The sequence below is a fragment of the Chlorocebus sabaeus genome, chromosome 5 (genome assembly GCF_047675955.1).
Source record: "Chlorocebus sabaeus isolate Y175 chromosome 5, mChlSab1.0.hap1, whole genome shotgun sequence".
In the NCBI taxonomy this organism is placed as follows: Eukaryota; Metazoa; Chordata; class Mammalia; order Primates; family Cercopithecidae; genus Chlorocebus; species Chlorocebus sabaeus.
Window position 1 is genome coordinate 81,633,144 of NC_132908.1, and position 13,430 is coordinate 81,646,573.

The 13,430-nt window shown below is 47.0% G+C and overlaps 1 protein-coding gene across 4 annotated transcripts in view; it reads right to left on the reverse strand.

The window, feature by feature from the left end:
- The window catches only part of ZDHHC7 (zDHHC palmitoyltransferase 7), a 41,477-nt gene that overhangs the window by 23,950 nt on the left and 4,097 nt on the right, over window positions 1–13,430 (reverse strand). Inside the window, exon 1 of one of the 4 annotated variants that reach the window (XM_038008202.2) lies at window positions 5,277–5,340. The exons of 2 other annotated variants lie outside the window; for them this stretch is intronic. The gene's annotated coding sequence lies outside the window, so the exon portion shown is untranslated. Of the gene's footprint in view, window positions 1–386; window positions 514–5,276; window positions 5,341–13,430 lie in introns of those variants that run through there. One more of the 4 variants, XM_038008203.2, reaches the window with a different exon arrangement.

Consider the following 13,430-nt stretch of genomic DNA (forward strand, 5'->3'; position numbering starts at 1 on the left):
CCAGGCTGGTCTCGAACTCCTGACCTCAGGTGATCTACCCGCCTTAGCCTCCCAAAGTGCTGGGATTAGAGGCGTGAGCCACTGCACCCAGCCTAAATGCAGTATTTATATATAGTAACTTTATTCAAATATCTATGTACCAGCCAGAAACTTGAAATGCTTAGTAATATTTTGAACTGTTTTCCAATGAGCTTATCTTAGCAATGCCTTAAAATCGAAAACTGGTTTGAAATTCAGGACTGTGAATCACAAGCATCAGGTCTACACAAGATTTTCTACAATGAGATCAAATCTCCAATTAATTTTATAAATTTAAAACAGTAACCAACACAACCACCGCTTTGGAAAGCAGTCTGGCACTTTCTCAAAGTTAAACAAATACCTACCCTGTGACTCAGAGATAGAACTTCCAGGTATTTACCCAAGAAAAATAAATACGAATATGAACACAAAAACTTGTCCGATACTGTTCACAGCAGCTTTGTTCATAATACCCACAAACTGGAAACAACCCAAACCTGTCAACAGGAAATAGATAACAAACATTGGTATATTCACATAATGGCAGACTTCTGAGCAAAAAAGCAGGAAAATATTCCTGATACAAGCAACATGGCTACATCCCAAAAATACTATGCTAAGTGAAAGAAGCCAGACATGGAAGAATATATACGGTGTGATTCCATGTGTATGATATTCTAAATGAGGCAAACTCGTTTATTTAGAAAGAAGTCAGAATAAGGATTTGAGCACAAGTAGAAGTGACTGTGGAGAGGGCCAATGTAACACTGTAAGTTGAGAGGCATGCTTGTATCTTGAGAGACAAGTGGGTGACACAGGCATATGCGTTTGTCAAAACAAAATACAATCCACTGTTTAAAAAACACCCAATTGACTATATACTTTAAATTGTGGGGCTGGGTACAGTGGCTCATACCTATAATCCCAGTGCCTTGGGAGTCCAAGGCAGGATCGCTTGAGCCCAAGAGTTCGAGACTAGCCTGGGCAACATGGCAAGACCCTGTCTCTACAAAAAACTTTTTAAAAAATTGGCCAGGCAGGGCCTGTACTCCCAGCTTCTCAGGAGGCTGAGGCAGGAGGACCACTTGAGTTTTGGAGGTCGAGGCTGCACTGAGACGTGTTTGTGTCACTGCACTCCAACCTGAGCAACAGAGCAAGACCCTATCTCTAAAATAAAATAAAATAAAATAAAATAAAATTGTGCATTTCACCATACATTAATCATGCCTCAATTAAAACCATGAGTAGGAGAAAAAATACCCAGCACAGGCATGCATGGCAGGTGTGAAAGTGCAAGGGTGCGGCACGAGGCAAGTCCCAGCGAGTGGTGGAGACACTTTTCTTCCTGGATAACCTGTATTCCTGAGTCAAGACCCTGTCTTGGATTTACTTGTATCTGTAACTTCAAGCGAGTTTCTTAAGCTCTTCGCCCTTACTTTTTTCCTTGGCCATAAACAGAAAATGTATTTCTCAGGAACACACTGAAAACAAGTAAACAAAAGATACCAGTATTCTCTGGTGATCAGTGACTACAGAAAAGAACCAAGACACAGGCCGGGCGCGGTGGCTCAAGCCTGTAATCCCAGCACTTTGGGAGGCCGAGATGGGCAGATCATGAGGTCAGGAGATCGAGACCATCCTGGCTAACACGGTGAAACCCCGTCTCTACTAAAAAATACAAAAAACTAGCTGGGCGAGGTGGCGGGCGCCTGTAGTCCCAGGTACTCGGGAGGCTGAGGCAGGAGAATGGCGTAAACCCAGGAGGCGGAGCTTGCAGTGAGCTGAGATCTGGCCACTGCACTCCAGCCTGGGCCACAAAGCGAGACTCCGTCTCAAAAAAAAAAAAAAAAAAAAAAAAAAAAAAGAACCAAGACATAATTATTTTTACCACTGCACTGCTAAGTATGTCCACCCTACAGTCTGGTATTCATGTTTATATTAAAACACTATTTAAACTTGTCACTGCTTCACTATTCAAACACCCACTTCGGCCCCATAAAAAACGGAATTAAGCAAACCTGTCTTAGAATAGAAGCATACAAAACAAACTCAACCCCTGCCATGAACAGTCCATTCAATTCAAACATCAGGTTGGGGAGTTGGGGGGTGGGCATCCAAGCACGTATCTGTGCAAGGCCCCAAGGACAGGCAACCAAAGACAGCTTCAGCCATAGGAGCAGGGGTGGGAATCCGATGTGCAAACTGCTTTCCCCAAGTCAGGAGCAAAGTGTGATCAGGGAGAGAGATGAAAACAGCTACTTCTGGAGGAACCAGAGAAAGTGTCAATAAAGACGACAGAGAGTATGGGTGGGCCCCAACAGACCAGCAAGATATGGACAAGAGAGGACAATCTTGTGAGACAGCGCAGAGGCAGATCAGGGAGAGAGATGAAAACAGCTACTTCTGGAGGAACCAGAGAAAGTGTCAATAAAGACGACAGAGAGTATGGGTGGGCCCCAACAGACCAGCAAGATATGGACAAGAGAGGACAATCTTGTGAGACAGCGCAGAGGCAGAAGGGAATTCTGCATTCCGGTGGGGAATGTGACCAGAAGGACAAACCTGAGGCCCACTGGAACCACAGCCTGAATGCCATGCTAAGGAACCTGGAATTCTGGACTTCATTCTGCTGGAAAGGGAGGCATCAGACCTTAGGTAAACCAGATGGTTTAAAAGAAAACTGGGGCCGGGCGCGGTGGCTCACGCCTATAATCCCAGCACTTCGGGAGATGGGTGGATCACTTGAGGTCAGGAGTTCAAGACCAGCCTGGCCAACACAGCAAAACGCCATCTCTACTAAAAATACAAAAATTAGCCAGGCGTGGTGGCCCGTGCCTGTAATCCTAGTTACCTGGGAGGCTGAGTCAGGAGAATAACTTGAACATAGGAGGCAGAGGTTGCAGTGAGCCAAGATCGCGCCACTGCACTCCAGCCTGGGCGACAAAGCAAGCCCCCATCTCACAAAAATAAATAAATAAAAATAAAAAATAAAAGATAACTGGCAACAAAGTGAGACTAGGTTGGCAGAAGGAAGACTGGCAACCAGGAGCCCACTGCCCTAAGCAGCAGGGCCTCTTCCGAGGCTGGGGACCGTCTGAGAGACAGTCACGGAGAGAAAAACAATACAGAGACTGATGGGACAGAACAGAGGGGAGCACAGCGACTACAGCAAAGAGGGACGTGGAGCATTTGTGCCCTGGGGGAACACTCTTTTGGGATGTGGGCGTTGCAGACTCAGGCAGAGTGCCAAGACTGGGGCGCACTGAATTTGAGGTGTCCACGGGCCAAGCTCACAAAGCTGACCAGCAAGCAGACTACGAATGCTCTGACCCAGAATGAGAGGCCCCAGCACAGAGGTGACAGGTAAAATGGGACCAAAGTGGGACCGGATGAGCTCCCCAGGCTGGGACCTGGGGAGCAGGGACATTAAGTGAAGGAAGCTAGGAAAGGTAGGGAAGGAAGTTGAGGGAAGCAGGAGGGAAGGGAAATGAGAAGGCTGGAGGAGTCAACAACCCCAAATAAGCCAGGGGAGAGGCCAATGGGATTAGCCTTTTGCGGACAGTTTCAGTAAGTGTTACAAGACTGGGAGACTGGGTAGTGAGAAAATTAAAGAAGCCAATGTTATAAACTGTTGTTAAGTGACAAACATCTGTAGCTAGAGGGAAAAGTGGAGGAAAATCTTCTTTTAAACTTCCCCTCATATATTATCTGATTTAATGCTTAGGACAATCCTCAAGAAGTTCTTGGTCTCCGCATTTTACAGAGGAGCTCCTTGGACCTATGGGATTGAAGTGTCACCCACAGTGACAATTAGTCAATGAGTTATCAGAGTCTCAACCCCGGGTCCCTGTAACTCCACGCAAGTCCCACCATGAGGCATTTTAGTATGACCATGCCACACTCTGAAAAAGCCTGCAATAGCCCCGAAACTAGATTTAATGGAAACAATTAAGAATTTATGCCTAGTTAAGCCAATTAAGTTACTAGACTAAGAGTACGTAAGCTAAGAGGCCCTGCCACACTTGTCCCATTTTCTTTTTCTAATTTTGTACCTTTTTTTTTTTTTACCTTTTCTTACAACTACAAAAGCAATATAGGCTCACTATAGTTTTCTGTTTTTAAAGAATGAGATTCTGGCCAGGTGCAGTGGCTTGTGCCTGTAATCCCAGCACTTTGGGAGACCGAGGCAGGCGGATCACCTGAGGTCAGAAGTTCAAGACCAGCCTGGCCAACATGGTGAAACTCTGTCTTTACTAAAAATACAAAAACTAGCTGGGCATGGTGCCGCATGCCTGTAATCCCAGCTACTCGGGAGGCTGAGGCAGGAGAATCGCTTCAACCTTGGAGGCAGAGGTTGCAGTGAGCTGAGATCGCACCACTGCACTCTAACCTGGGCAAAGGAGTGAGACTCTGTCTCAAAAAACAAAAAACAGGCCGGGCGCGGTGGCTCAAGCCTGTAATCCCAGCACTTTGGGAGGCCGAGACGGGCGGATCACGAGGTCAGGAGATCGAGACCATCCTGGCTAGCACAGTGAAACCCCGTCTCTACTAAAAAATACAAAAAACTAGCCGGGCGAGGTGGCGGGCGCCTGTAGCCCCAGCTACTCGGGAGGCTGAGGCAGGAGAATGGCGTGAACCCGGGAGGCGGGGCTTGCAGTGAGCTGAGATCCGGCCACTGCACTCCAGCCTGGGTAAGAGAGCCAGACTCCGCCTCAAAAAACAAAAAAAAACAAAAAAAAAACAAAAAACCACAAAACACAAAAACAGAGATTCCAAGTTTGCAGACACAGGGAATGAAGCTCTAGAGAAGGAAAGACAAAAGGTAAAAGACAAAACTGTTCAGAGAATGAAAAGATAAGCCACAAACTGGAAGAAAATATTTGTAAATCATTTATCTGAAAAAGAACTCATACCAAGGATACAGAAAGGACTTTTAAAACTCAACAGTAACAAACAAAATTTTTTAAATAAGCAAAAAGATCTGAACAGACACCTTACTAACAAGGTTATATAAGTGGAAAATCAGCACATGAAGATGCCCACCATCATATGTCATTAAGGAATTGCTAATGAAGACAATGAGGCACCACTACCTGCGTATGAGGATGGCTACCATCAGAACAACTGATCAGGTCAACTGCTGGCAAGGATGCTGAACAACAGGAGTTCTCCTTTATTTTCATGTGAACACAAAATGGTACAGCCACTTTGGAAGACAGTTTAGCAGTCTCTTACAAAGTTAAATATACTCTTACCATAAGATCCAGCAATCACGCTCTTAGGCATTTTCCCAACTGATTTGAAAATTTAACATCCACACAAAACCCTGCACAGGATATTCATAGCAGCTTTCTTCATATTCACTAAAAAGTGAAAGCAACCAAGATGTCTTTCAGTAGGTGAATGGATACCTGTGATACATCCATACAATTCAGCAATAAAAAGAAATTAACTATTAACACACAGTGGCATGGATAAATCTTTTTTTTTTTTTTTTTTTTTGAGATGGAGTCTGACTTTGTTGCCCAGGCTGGAGTGCAGTGGCCAGATCTCAGCTCACTGCAAGCCCTGCCTCCCGGGTTCATGCCATTCTCCTGCCTCAGCCTCCCGAGTAGCTGGGAGTACAGGCGCCCGCCACCTTGCATGGCTAATTTTTTTTGTATTTTAGTAGAGACGGGCTTTCACCGTGTTAGCCAGGATGCTCTCGATCTCCTGACCTCGTGATCCGCCTGTCTTGGCCTCCCAAAGTGCTGGGATTACAGGCTTGAGCCACCGCGCCCGGCCTTTTTTTTTTTTTTTGAGACAGAGTCTGGCTCTGTCGCCCAGGCTGGAGTGCAGTGGCCGGATCTCAGCTAACTACAAGCTCCGCCCCCCGGGTTCACGCCATTCTCCTGCCTCAGCCTCCCGAGTAGCTGGGACTACGGGCGCCCGCCACGTCACCTGGCTAGTTTTTTGTATTTTTTTTTTTTTTTTTTTTTTTGAGACGGAGTCTCGCTCTGTCGCCCAGGCTGGAGTGCAGTGGCCGGATCTCAGCTCACTGCAAGCTCTGCCTCCCAGGTTCACACCATTCTCCTGCCTCAGCCTCCCGAGTAGCTGGGACCACAGGCGCCGCCACCTCGCCCGGCTAGTTTTTTTTTTTTGTATTTTTTTAGTAGAGACGGGGTTTCACCATGTTCGCCAGGATGGTCTCGATCTCCTGACCTTGTGATCCACCCGTCTCGGCCTCCCAGAGTGCTGGGATTATTATTTTTTTTTTTTTTTGTATTTTTTTAGTAGAGACGGGGTTTCACCATGTTCGCCAGGATGGTCTCATCTCCTGACCTCGTGATCCGCCCATCTCAGCCTCCCAAAGTGATGGGATTACAGGCTTGAGCCACCGCGCCCGGCCTGGATAAATCTTAAAAGCATATTGTTAACTAGAGGTCAGGAGTTCAAGACCAGCCTGGCCAACATGGTGAAAACTCGTCTCTACTAAAAAATACAAAAAATTAGCCAGGCGTGGTGGCACATGCCTGTAATCCCAGCTACTCGGGAGGCTGAGGCAGGAGAATCACTTGAACCCAGGAAGTGGAGGTTGCAGTGAGCCAACAAGAGTGAAACTCTTTCTCAAAAATAAATAAATAAATAAAGCATATTGTTAAGTAAAAGAAGCCCATGAAAAGGCTACATATTGATGACTCCAATTATATGACATTTTGAAGAAGGCAGAGCTAGAGATGACAGTAAATGGATCTGTGGTTGGCACAGGCTGGAGAGTGGGTAAAGCTCAGGGGTTTGCTTTAGGGCAGTGTAACTTTATGACCCTGTGATGGTGGATACATAACATGATGAACTTGCAATAACTCACAGAACTTTATGACACAGTGAAGCTCAATGCATGCAAATTTAAAGGAAATATTCTAGGAGGTCGAGATCTCAGGACGGAATGCAGGCTGCGACAGAAGAACCTAACTATATTACGAATGTACGAATGTACGAAAACCTTACTGCAGAGGGCACAGGGAAGGTGCTGACCTAAGAAACTTGGGTAGTGAGTGGAATCTGTGAGACTAAGGTCTTACACCATATGCAGGAGCCATATGCACCGTATTCTAGTGGATAAAGTTGTTTCCCATGAGGTATGATGAACAATCCTGAAACTATTATATTAATACTTACATTCTGCAATTTAACAATGAAGTATGCAGTGGCTCATGCCTGTAATTCTGGCACTTTGGGAGGCCGAGGCAGGAGGATCGCCTGATCCCAGGAGTTTGAGACCAGCCTGGGCAACACAGCGAGATCTCGTCCCTACAAATAAACAAAATAGGCCAGGCACAGTGGCTCACACCTGTAATCCCAGCACTCTGGGAGGCCGAGGTGGGTGGATCACCAGAGGTCAGTAGTTCGAGACCAGCCTGGCCAACATGGTGAAATCCCATCTCTACTAAAAACACAAAAAGTAGCTGGGTGTGGCAGTGCATGCCTGTAATCCCAGCTACTCTGGAGGCTGAGGAAGGAGAATCACTTGAACCTGGGAGGCAGAGGTTGCGATGAGCCGAGATCATGCCAATGCACTCCAGCCTGGGTGACTCCATGTCAAATTATATATACATACAGAAATTTAAAGCAAAAATGAGCCAGACATGGTGGCACACATCTGGGGTCTCAGCTACTTGGGAGACTTAGGGGAGGGAATTGCTTGGGCCCAGGCAGTTAAGGTTGCAGTGAGCCATGATCACACCACTGCACTCCAGCCTGGCCAACAGAGCAAGACCCTGTCGCAAAAAAAAAAAAAAAAATTAGGTAAATGGATGGCAAGAGCCAGGCTTCTCACTGTTGGGGTGGAAGGTTCCAGGTAAGCAAGAGGAGGGAGCTAGAATGACCTACCCTTTTGGTTTAAGAAAGATATAAGCAGTTACATATGGAAATATCTATAGATACGTATACACACATGGGTTAGCATCCACACATATTTATACTTGCTCTGTCAGCTGAGACGGCCTAGAAGCAACACACCAACAGCCACCAGCACACCTAATTCTCAGATCTTGGTTTGTTGTTGTTGCTTAACATTGAAGATGGGATCTTGCTATGTTGCCCAGGCTGGTCTTGAACTCCTGGGCTCAAGAGATCTTCCCACGTCAGCCAAAGTGCTGGGATTATAGATGTAAGCTACCACAGATCTTGGTTTTTAATACCATTCTCTAATAAATAAAAGGAACCGGGACTGAGGCAAAAATATATATACAAGATGAGCTTGGAGCATCTTGTATTGCCAATACACACACACAATCATGGGGACAGGTAGACACATGAAAGGGATATAGGAACCAAGTCAAAGAGCTCCCAATGGCCAAAGCTTTTTCCAGGAAAATAAAATAGTATTGCTTTATAACCTGAAGCATCAAGTAAACATGCAAGAGTCCAGACTGGTATAAAGCAATAGTTGAATAAACAGAAAGTAGACAAATACCTAGTGCTAGCGCCGCGAGTCCGAGGAACGCCCGCGGCTCCTCCTCCTCCAGGACGGAAGACGCCGCTCCCCACCCAAGTATGGCCATTTGCAGGGGCAGTTTCTAACGAGTGGAATGCAGAAAGGAAGAAAATAACTTTACCAAGGAGAAACTTGGCAAACACCACCTCAGTCAGCCAGGTGTTCAAGGCCATATCCATAGCAATGAGTCGTGTGGACAGAATGCAGCCTTGACAGGTTGTGGCGAGACAGGCCCTCTAACTGTATCACCCAAGTCTAGTCATGAGGAAAATACCAAACAAGTCCCAAGAGAAGGGCATCCTACAGAAAATCCCTGACCCACAGCACTACTCGCAACTGCCAATCACCCAAACAAGGAAGGCCTGAGAAAGCACCACAGCCAAGAGGGGCCTAAAGAGACGTGCCCACTCATGTCCTGTGTGATCCTGGGTGGGATCTTGGGACAGAGAAAGGATATTAAGGAAAAGCGGAGGAAATCGGAATCAAGTGTGAATTTTATTGACATGAGAAAAAGCGTGGGTGGAGTGGGGGATGGTCGATAAAGCAGAATGATCCTTCCTCCCTGGAGGAAGAAAGGAGAACCCCGGGATTAAGAGAAGTGAAAGCAGTTCACACTCAGGAAGACCTGAGTGTCTCAGCAGAGAGGAGGAGCGGGGCCATGGCGCTGGGAGGGCCTATGGAGATTGCAAAATGGAAATGGGGTGGAGAGGTGGCAGCCAAGAGGGGCCTGAACCTTCACCCTGTGGGGCCCAGACAATGCTGACACCTTAAGTGTCTCATAGAGGATGGGAATGGCTGGTCCTTTTATCCAAAAGCCCAGTCCAGCACCGTAAACTTACCCAGGGCTGGAGATTAGCCAGGATGACGGGCTAGAAAAGCAGAGTAACGAAGGCAAGACAAAGATGCAAGCTGGAGAGGCCAACCTCAGAGTCCAAGGGGCAGGAGGAGAGGCCTGGTAAGCCAAGTGACCGAAACTCAGGGCACTGAGGGCCCGAGGAGCCTGAGAAACAGACTCAGAGGAAGTGAGGGGCAGGACTGAGGCTGGGTCCAGCGGGGAGCTGTAAGATCCAGAGGCAGTGGTTCCTATGGGCCGGGCAAACAGGGGGCCACACAGAAGCAGGGGTGAAGGTGCCCACATTGCAGGTATGTCACCAGCCCAGATGAGTCAGGGAACCTGAGTCAAGGTGGGGAAGGCTACAGAGGGAGCTCACGTCCTCACTCAACTCGCAAAAGGAGCGCAGCACTCAGCTGACCCGCTGCAGTGAGCCAACAGCGATCGCGCTCCTAAGTGCTCTTGCCATCAACTGGCAATCATGAAATATTCAGTTTGTCCTTTCAAATCCTACCATAGGAAATCATGCTCTATGAAACCACGATTTTCTACTCAAATTACTGAATCCAAAGATCAGAATATTAACTTTTAAGGAAAAAAAATCCACACCAGAATATTAACCCAACTAAAGCCAAATCTCAATGATATGCTGGCACATAAGCCATACGGCGAATAGTGACCTTGCCTGACCTTTCTAGAAGGGCATTTCATGTTAAAATACTTAATTACTCTACAGTAGGACGCAAACACTGCAGATCAAAAACATGGCAACCTGGGGGAACACACACAGCACACGATGAACCATGGGCGTGGGAGAGGGAACGCCAGTCTCAGGAGTGAGGGGCCTAGGGGACAACCCTGACTTTCCTTCCCCCTAGCTGCACCCTGTCTCTGACTGGATACTTCTCCTCCACCGATGTCAACGCCGGGAGCACCCAGGCTTAGTCCTCGGTCTTCCCTTCATCTACATGCTCTCCACAAAGGAGTTCATGGGGACCTCAGTTTCATGAAGTTTAAAAAAAAAAAAAAATCTGGAAAACTCTCGGGCTGACAATGCATCACTAAGTGCGTCTATCCAACTGGCCACTCCACAACTCCAGGGGAGGAGGGTCAAAGCAGAACCTTCCCCAGTCAGTCAGCACGCCACACTTTCCCATCTCAATAAACGGCACACTGAGGTCAAAAAACAAGGACCCGCCCTTCATGTATCTCATTCCCCACCTCTCCACATCTAGCTGATCAGCAAGTCCTATAGAGTGCACCTCTAAACCTACCCCAAATCCGACCACTTCTCTCACCTCCCCACCCGCCCAGACCAAGGTCTCATGAGCGCTCACCTGGGGAGTGCTCAGATCACCTGCTAACCAGTCCTCTCTCTACTCTCACGCCTCTGCTCACCCAACAGTCCAGTCCCCCATGTGGCACCCAGCGTGGTCTTCTACAGATATAAATCAGATCATGTCACTCCCCTGCCTAAGCTCGTGCAATCACTGCCTTTTCAGTGAGAATAAAATCCCCACCACCACCACTCCACCCCACCACCGTGGCCTAAAAAGCCTCACTCCATCTGGAGCCTGCTGGCCTACCTCCCTAGCAGCCTCTCCCTGGCTGCTTTTTCTGCCATCACCTCAATGGAATGTTCCTTGTAGTATCCCCAGCACTCCCAAGCTCACCACGCACTCCACAAACATTTGTTGAGCGAATAAGTAAGGGAAGGAGGGTGCTTGAGGGAGACAAGAAAAGTAGAAAGGAAGCCCACAGGCAAATGATAGGGGCATGTGATCAGATCTGCCAGGGAAGTGGGCCACAGGCCCGAAGCAGCCTGGGAGGAAAGGAATAGAAGAGAAATGCACAAGGGTTACAGAGACAGAGGGAGAAGCGGGTGAAGGGAAAAACCCCACCTGCAGGGAAGTCACAACTTCAGGTCCAGAAAACATGCGCACGGGACCTCACTAGAGCACGCAGGCCAGATGAGGCGGTCTCCAAGGAATGCTTACTCGTACCCCAAAGGTTCCCCTTTCATCCCTGGACGAGAGCCACAACCTAACTTTGACAGTCAAATGGAGCAGCTATTTTTAAAAATCCCAGCATGGTAACTAAACCCTCAAGAAATCCAAATCCAGAAATAAAAAGAACTCTAGAGTTCCAAACCTCATTAAGTGTTCATCCCAGGGAATAGCAGAGCCTGAATCAGGCTGGTATTCCCAACCTCCTTCCCTGTCTTCCTAGAGTTTCCCTGTTTAATACAGAATGAGCTTTTATAATGCCAGATTAACCAGAGTTCAAAATACTAAGAAAATATGACATGCTAATAATACACTTAGCTCTCAATTACAAGTTAATGACAACATAAAATATGAGGGTGAGACGAAAGGCTATTTACTGAGCATCTACTGTATGTCAGGAGATTTATGCACCTGACCACCGCCCTAAAAGCCAGGCGTATCGTGAGCTCATTTTCAGGATGACAAAATTGAGTCTTACAGGCTAAGTGCCTTGCTCAGATCCACAGCCAGTTAGGGTGGAGTCAGAACTGTTTTGACTCCAAAGCTCGTGTTCTTCCATTAAAATACATTGGCTTCCAGAGCACTCAGTTTTAGAAAGTGCATTCTGTAATGAATAAATTGAATGTGGGAAATATGGAATCTAAGAATTCAAAACATTTCAGTGAACTGTAAAAGCTGGTCTCCAATGAGACTGGAAGCCTTTCTAGCTGACTGCCCTTCCTCGCACGGTGCTGCAAATGAACTGCAGTGTTTCCTGGTGAACCAAACCACCAGCTTAACAGAGTGTCTTTTTCCAAATCAGAGACATTCCTCGTGCAACCAGAATTGATTCACCACCTTTTAGCCTCTGGACACAAAATTCCTCCTCCTCCTCCTCCATTCCTGCATGCATGACGACACTTCCCACTTACAGCTCTGATCCTTCTCTTCTCACCTTTCCCACAACCCAAGTTTAGGCAGCCCTCATCTCTAGCCTGTACCTCTGCAGAACGCTAACTTCAAGGGTCACTAGATTCCAGTGACTCTCCACATGGCTGCAGGAGTCACCGTTTGAAATCACTGCACAGGCCAGGGGTGGCGGCTCACACTTGTAATCCCAGTGCTTTGAGAGGCTAAGGCGGGAGGAACACTCGAGTTGAAAGACCAGCCTGGGCAGCATAGCAAGACCCTGTCTCTACAAAAAAAAAAAATTAAATTAGCTGGGCGCAGTGGTACACAGCTGTAGTCCCAGCTACTTGAGAGGCTGAGGCAGGAGGATTACTTGAGCCCAGGCGCTCAAGGCTGCAGTGAGCTATGACTGCATCACTGCACTCCAGCCTGAGTAACAGAGCGAGACCCTGTCTCAAAAAAATTAAAAACCTAAATAAAAATTCCTTGAAAAATAAAATTAAATAATTTAAAAATAATATATAGGGCTAGGTGCAGTGGCACCTACCTATAATCCCAGCACTTTAGGAGGCTGAGGTGGGCAGATCATTTGATCTCAGGAGTTCAAGACCGGCCTGAGCAACAAGGCGGGATCCCATTTCTATAATTTTTTTTTAAAAAGGAGCCCGGTGCAGTGGCGTGCACCTGTAGCCCCAGCTACTCAGGAGGCTAAGGTGGGAGAATCACTTCAGCCCAGGAGGTTGAGGCTGCAGTAAGTTGAGATCATGCCACTGCACTCCAGCCTAGGTGATAGAGTAAGACCCTGTCTCAAAAATAGCAATAATAATAAATAAAATAAAACAAAACCACAGCACAGGTCACAAAATCAACCTGTTATGAAACCTTCTGGCTCTCCCAACCTTTCCAGGCTCAACATTCCTCACTCTCTTCCATATGGTGCTCCTTTGGATTCCCCTTACCTCACCTGTCATACCTCTGTGGTTTTGCTCCTGTTTCCTCCAATTAGAATTCTCTCTTTCTCTGCCTTGCCAAATTATTCATTCACCAAACAGTTTTCAAGCACCCACTACCTATAATACACTGTAGAAGAACACAGCATTTTCAAAACCATAAGATGCTGAACCAAAATCTGGCACTGTCTAGGCCCCATGCGGAGTCTGGGTTTGATTAGAGGATTAATAGGATTCTCCTGAAATGTTTTTCAAGC